The sequence below is a fragment of the Podarcis bocagei genome (genome assembly GCF_964188305.1).
Source record: "Podarcis bocagei genome assembly, chromosome: 12".
Classification (NCBI taxonomy): Eukaryota; Metazoa; Chordata; class Lepidosauria; order Squamata; family Lacertidae; genus Podarcis; species Podarcis bocagei.
The window spans coordinates 28,596,784-28,603,768 of NC_138137.1; positions in this window are offsets into that span (position 1 = coordinate 28,596,784).

Here is a 6,985-nt window from a genome sequence, read left to right on the forward strand (position 1 = left end):
TAGCTCTGTAACCTCCAATTGTCTCCAATTTTTTCTATTATTTCCCCATATTTCAGCCAGCCGGCCTCCATATTGGGTTTTTTTCGAGCCTTGGCCTCCACTGGTGATAACCACCTCGGGGTCTTACCTTCTAATAAGTCTTTATATTTTATCCAGACCATAAATATTGCTTTTCTGACAATATGGTTTTTGAACATTTTGTGAGTCCTTACCTTGTCGTACCACAAATATGCATGCCATCCTAACGAGTTATTGAACCCTTCCAGATCTAGGACATCCGTGTTCTCTAAAAGCAACCAATCTTTCATCCAGCAGAAGGCTGCAGCTTCGTAATATAACCTTAAAAAATGCAACTCTTGAAGACCACAGTGACTGGAGAAGTGGGAAGGAACAAGGTGGTCCCTCAAGTAGGCTAGTCCTAAGTAGCAGCAATGTTATTTGCCCATGAAAAATGCATCTTTTTAAAAATTGTATTTTGACGAAGTAATAATCATAAATAAATCAGAATAAAAATGTGCACCCCACCACTAAGACCATTCCATTGTAACTACCCAACCTCCCAAAATTTCAACACCTCTTGTGATGGTTTGACCCCTTTCCATTTTAACAGTATGAATTCTACAAACACCCCCCATATCTCCTCAAAATCATTTCTTCTGCATATTCCCCATCTTATCTTAATGGCATATATTAATTTATCATTAATAGCTATATCCCACACCTCTTTATACCATTCTTCCATTTTATATTCTGCTTGCCCCTTCCACTTCCTAGTTATAATATTGCATGCAGCTGTCAATAAATTTGTGAGCGAGTCCTTCATAGCCTGTGAACCTTCCATCCCATCGTAAATTGATAATAATGATACCTCTGAAAAATGTATCTTGATAAGGTCACCTGAGGTGAAGCATATGGAACTTATAGTTGCTGGGTTTTTATATATATAAAAAATTAATGTGCAATATATAAAGTATACAGAATGTTTTACACCACCAGTGGCTTTGAAACTGGTTTTCCCTTTAAAAACCCCCCCAAAACCCCACAACGGTAGAAATCAACTTTGTTGTTAGCAGTGAATGCACATAATGTTAAACAGCATTCATCTATATAGCATTTTTAAACACACATAGACATATAAAACCTGGGGTTTGCCCTTCAAGTTGTGCCTTTGAGGATACAAATTGAATTTCCTGATTGCAAATGGCAAACTCTGCTATTACATACTTTGTGATTTCAGAAAGCATCTGTCATCACACAAAGACAAATACATTTCTCAAAGAAACATCTGGTGCTTTTTAAAACAAGCCTCAGGCCAGGTCTGTGCAATGAATGAAGTATGTACTATAGATAGAGTGTTATTTAGTGCTGCCTTTCATTTAATCAACTGTGCGTGGAATTTTTGCATTGAGTTAACTATCTCTGAAATATTGGCTCTGAAGAGATTCTTGATAATATAGATATAAATATATTATGATGACGCCTTTAGGATGACAACCAAGAGCAGTAAATAAACTCGACTTCTTTTCTTGAGCCCCTTTCAGCAAAAGGCAAGACAAGTATTTTTACTTTAGGAATTAGAAGACCATTCAGCCAAGCATTCAAACCCCAGCTAATTCAATATTCTCAGTATCAAATCTGAAACACAAAACCATTAGCCCCAGCTGGCATAAGAGATGTTCCCACCCTGTACATACAGCTGTCCTCTTACCCTGTTACCAAAAGAATGGAATTTGATATAACATGCCTGTCATTTTCTAACCTGTCACTGGTGTGGGATCTTTACTACTGGACCACCTGCTCTCTTTCAGGCCGTCTCTGTGATGTTCTCATCCCCCCCCCCCGCCCCACAATATTCCCATTTTAGGAAGAGTTGGTGGCCTCCATAAATGGTGCAGCTGAGCTGCGGGAAGGAATAGACTTCCAAAAGGCTTGTGCACGATTCACAAAATGTATAAGGGAACTGGATAAGATCCAAGTGAAAGAAGCAATGCAGAGTGATGAGAGAAATGCAATGCCATGCTTAAATAGGAGCCAAATGAACATAGTACAACATCTTTCCAAATGTCATCAGGTGGTTTGGCTTAACTCCATATTGGCTTACAGAGTCTCAGGCTACCCAGTGTTTTAAATGTGAACCTTTACATTTGGGTTTTGGCTTCGAAATATGCTGGAAATATTTGTTTCACCCTATGCAGTGGTACCTCGTTTTTTGAACAGCTTAGTTCATGAACAACTTGGAACCCGAACGCTGCAAAACCGGAAGTAGGTGTTCCAGTTTTCAAACTTTTTTGGAAGCAGAACGTGCTCCGTTTTGAGTTCCCTTGTGTTTCCTGTTGCGCTGCTAATTTCTCTCTCTCTCTCCCCCATTGTAATTCAAGCCTTCCATTTCCAACTGCAGTGTTCTAAGGTGATATTTGGAGCTTATATTTGGTGCTTTTGTTTTTGCTATTTATATTGTGTTTTTTGTTTTGAGGCTTTTTCAGTTAGTTTGTTTTTGTGACTGTGTGGATCCCAGTTCAGCTACTGATTGATTGATTGATTGATTGTGTGACTGCAGAAATGGATAAAAGCCCCCCATCCAAACAATGACTATCACCAGTGCAGGTAAGATTTTTTCTTAATTTTAATTTTTATAATCTACAATACTGTTTTATTTATTTTATAGTACAGTACACTGATTATTGCTTTCATTTTATGGACCAATGGTCTCATTAAATAGTAAAATTCATATTAAATTGCTGTTTTAGGGGTTGTTTTTTAAAAGTCTGGAACGGATTAATCCATTTTGCATTACTTTCTATGGGAAAGTGCACCTTGGTTTTGGAACGCTTTGGTTTTGGAACAAACTTCCAGAACAGATTAAGTTTGAGAACTAAGGCACCACTGTAACTGCAATCTGCATGTTAAATAAGATGATAAAAAGAATGTAGAGTTAGCTGGTACTCAAGAGTGCTTAGGAATATTTGACCTTAATATGAAATGGCTTTGGGCTTGAAAACTTGGTTGGCTGGCTGACCAAACAGCATGCAAGGAGTAGAAAAAGTAACAGGCCTGTTCACTTTCCTCCTGCCAAAGTTCTTTTCCTGTTCCGTGTGCAGAAAAGAAAGTGTGGCATAAATTGTTAATTGTTTGACATGTGGGGAAGGGCATAGAATCATAGAATCATAGAATCATAGAATCATAGAATCATAGAATCATAGAATCATAGAGTTGGAATAGACCACAAGGGCCATCGAGTCCAACCCCCTGCCAAGCAGGAAACACCATCAGAGCACTCCTGACATATGGTTGTCAAGCCTCTGCTTAAAGACCTCCAAAGTAGGAGACTCCACCACACTCCCTCGCAGCAAATTCCACTGTCGAACAGCTCTTACTGTCAGGAAGTTCTTCCTAATGTTTAGGTGGAATCTTCTTTCTTGTAGTTTGGATCCATTGCTCTGTGTCCGCTTCTCTGGAGCAGCAGAAAACAACCTTTCTCCCTCCTCTATATGACATCCTTTTATATATTTGAACATGGCTATCATATCACCCCTTAACCTCCTCATCTCCAGGCTAAACATGCCCAGCTCCCTTAGCCGTTCCTCATAAGGCATCGTTTCCAGGCCTGTGACCATTTTGGTTGCCCTCCTCTGGACACGTTCCAGTTTGTCAGTGTCCTTCTTGAACTGTGGTGCCCAGAACTGGACACAGTACTCCAGGTGAGGTCTGACCAGAGCAGAATACAGTGGCACTATTACTTCCCATAATCTAGATGCTATACTCCTATTGATGCAGCCCAGAATTGCATTGGCTTTTTTAGCTGCCGCGTCACACTGTTGGCTCATGTCAAGTTTGTGGTCAACCAAGACTCCTAGATCCTTTTCACATGTACTGCTCTCAAGCCAGGTGTCACCCATCTTGTATTTGTGCCTCTCTTTTTTTTTTTGCCCAAGTGCAATACTTTACATTTCTCCCTGTTAAAGTTCATCTTGTTTGTTTTGGCCCAGTTCTCTAATCTGTCAAGGTCGTTCTGAAGTGTCATCCTGTCCTCATCAGTAGAGCATCTGCTTTGCATACAGAAGTTTCCAGGTAAAAATCCAGGTGCTGGTAGGCTGCGATCCTAGACACATGTACCTGCGAGTAAGTCCCATTGATTTCAATGTGGGCATTCAGTGCAAGATAAGGGCAAGGTTTTAAAAAGCTTTAAGAATAGCTGAGGTTCTTTAAAAGAGAGAGAGTTGAGCAGGTAAGTGTAGGTAGGACTGCAGCCTAATTTAAGCCTGGTGATTTCAATGGCTCTACTCTGAGTATGAATTAGTTGGATAAAATCCATCGCCATCTTCCACACAGAGGATAGAAGATACAAACAGATGGTGGGAGGAAGATATTATATGTCCAAGACAGTGACACTGAAGCCACTTTCCTCTCCTTGTTGCTGTCCCACAGGTCTCATTCAACGTCATCGTGGCCACCATATGACAATGATCAAAGCTGGTTGGTTTCTATAACTCCCTTCTCACCTAGGGTTGCCATATTTCAAAAAGCGAAAATCCGGACACAAAAGTTGTTGAGCTTATATGGACAAAGTTGCTGAACTTTTTTTTTTTTTTTTTTTTGCAAAATCTCAAGAAATAAAATGGATGTTTAAAAAGCTATTTTAATGAAATTCCCTAAAATCTACACTTCCGACATGGACTGCCACATGTCAGGCTTTTCCTGGACATTTCAGCGATTTCTGCCACAACGCTGCTTTTTGTTGTTGTTTAGTCGTTTAGTCGTGTCCGACTCTTTGTGACCCCATGGACCAGAGCACGCCAGGCACTCCTGTCTCCCACTGCCTCCCGCAGTTTGGTCAAACTCATGCTGGTAGCTTCGAGAACACTGTCCAACCATCTCGTCCTCTCTCGTCCCCTTCTCCTTGTGCCCTCCATCTTTCCCAACATTAGGGTCTTTTCCAGGGAGTCTTCTCTTCTTATGAGGTTCATGAGACTCTCAAGAGTCTCCTCCAGCACCATAATTCAAAAGCATCAATTCTTTGGCGCTCAGCCTTCTTTATGGTCCAGCTCTCACTTCCATACTGGGAAAACCATAGCTTTAACTATACGGACCTTTGTTGGCAAGGTGATGTCTCTGCTTTCTAAGATGGGCCTAATACTGGCTATGTCCGGGAAATTCTAATCACTGGTGTCTGGCGCCCATTGGGTGGAAGGCAGGGAGTCCAGCAGTAGGTGGCGCCAGAGCCAGTGACAGGCAGAGCCATTGCTGAAGTGCACATTGTCTTCCCTGCTGAGTTCTGCAAGGGCAACACTGAGACTAAGGAGGAGGAAGCTGAGAGGCAGTGCCACCCTGCAGACTGGGTAAGAAGGCAGGCAGATGGGGGTTGGTTAATAATAGACTGAAGTTTGTGGGGCAGTGCCCCATTTGCCATAAAGAACTAGACGCCACTGCTCCTAACAACCGAGGATACAGCAGACCACTTATTGAATTAGATCTAATAATCTCCCTTGCAACAAACAACAACAACAACTCATGCGTGTCAAACAGGCACTTTAACAGCTTTTTGTATTACGTTGTCTAGCATGTGAGTTAAGGTTTTCATCTGTGATAAGGAGACATGCAGATATGCACTTTGATCTACTCCTAACTATTTCTGAGTGTATACGTGCTATAGATAAGTCATTACATAAGAGATTGCAGCTGCCGCTGACATGCTAGCTATAACCATATGATACATATTTACATTTAAAGCAAAGGGTACCAAATTCAGACTTGCTACAGGCAAGGCAAATTCCATTTCCATCACTGAGAGCAGATACCCAGCAGTCCATCACTTGTCCTAACGTGACCTGGCAATGATTTTTTTCTCAGTTTTGCCACTTTTTATAGAACCTTCTGATCTATGCATTCAACACCTCCTTGCACTCTCTACATATCAAACTATTACTTTAAAAATACATTTCAATTTTTTTGTATAAAAGTGTAGGGGGAAACTGCACCTAAAGAATTCCAGCATGCAAATCAGGAAGACCACTTTGCCTAGTGCTCTTTGAGGAACCGCTAATTTGGAAACAGCATAAGAATTTGGGGTTATTAAATACAGTAAAATCCTACCTTTGTTTCAAGGAGCTTGAAGAAATGTACGTGGTTCTTACTTCACCATTTTATCGCCACAACCACCCTGTGTGATCACTTTGGGTAACCTTCTCCAAACTGCTTCCCTGCAGATGTTTTGGTCTACAAGTTCCCTCGTGCCCAGCCGGCAGGACATCAAAATGGGCTGGGACAGTGCTTTTGAACAGGTTTCCCTCTTGGCTTAGCCCGATGCTCTAATCAGTATATCATGCTGGCTCTAGATTAGCAGGTGCAGGTGCCATTCATGACTTTCCTGCCTAAAAGGAGAAAAAAAAACTTGATGGGGTGAATGGAAATGTGGTTAACCTCCTGTAGTACTTGCTAATTTTGGTTAGTAGTATATTATGCTGCAAATACACAGGACAGGAAACCGAGGCACACAGTGGTTTCTTGATCTGTATACTAGCAGCAACCCCCCCCCCCCAAAATAGAGGAATGCCGCAGTTCGAAAGCACACCAGTGCAAGTAGATAAATATGTACTGCTCCGGCGGGAAGGTAAACAGTGTTTCTGTGCACGGCTCTGGTCACATAACCTGGAAAAACTGTCTGTGGACAAACGCTGGCTCCCTTGGCCAGTAAAGCGAGATGAGCGCTGCAATCCCAGAGTCGTTTGTGAGTGGACTTAACTGTCAGGGGTCCCTTTACCTTTACCTTTTACTGTATATCAGGTGTGTAGAAGCTCAGACCCAGGGGCCTTCAAGCTGTTTTTGTTTTTTAACTGGATGTTTAAAATAACCTTGTAAAACAACAACAGCAGCAAAAGCTTTTGGGAATTATAGGGACAGAACTACCTAAAGTGTTCATGCTTCATGCCCCCCCCCATTTAGGGAAGATAGACTAAAGAATTCCGCCCAAGGCCTGAAAGCACCAAAG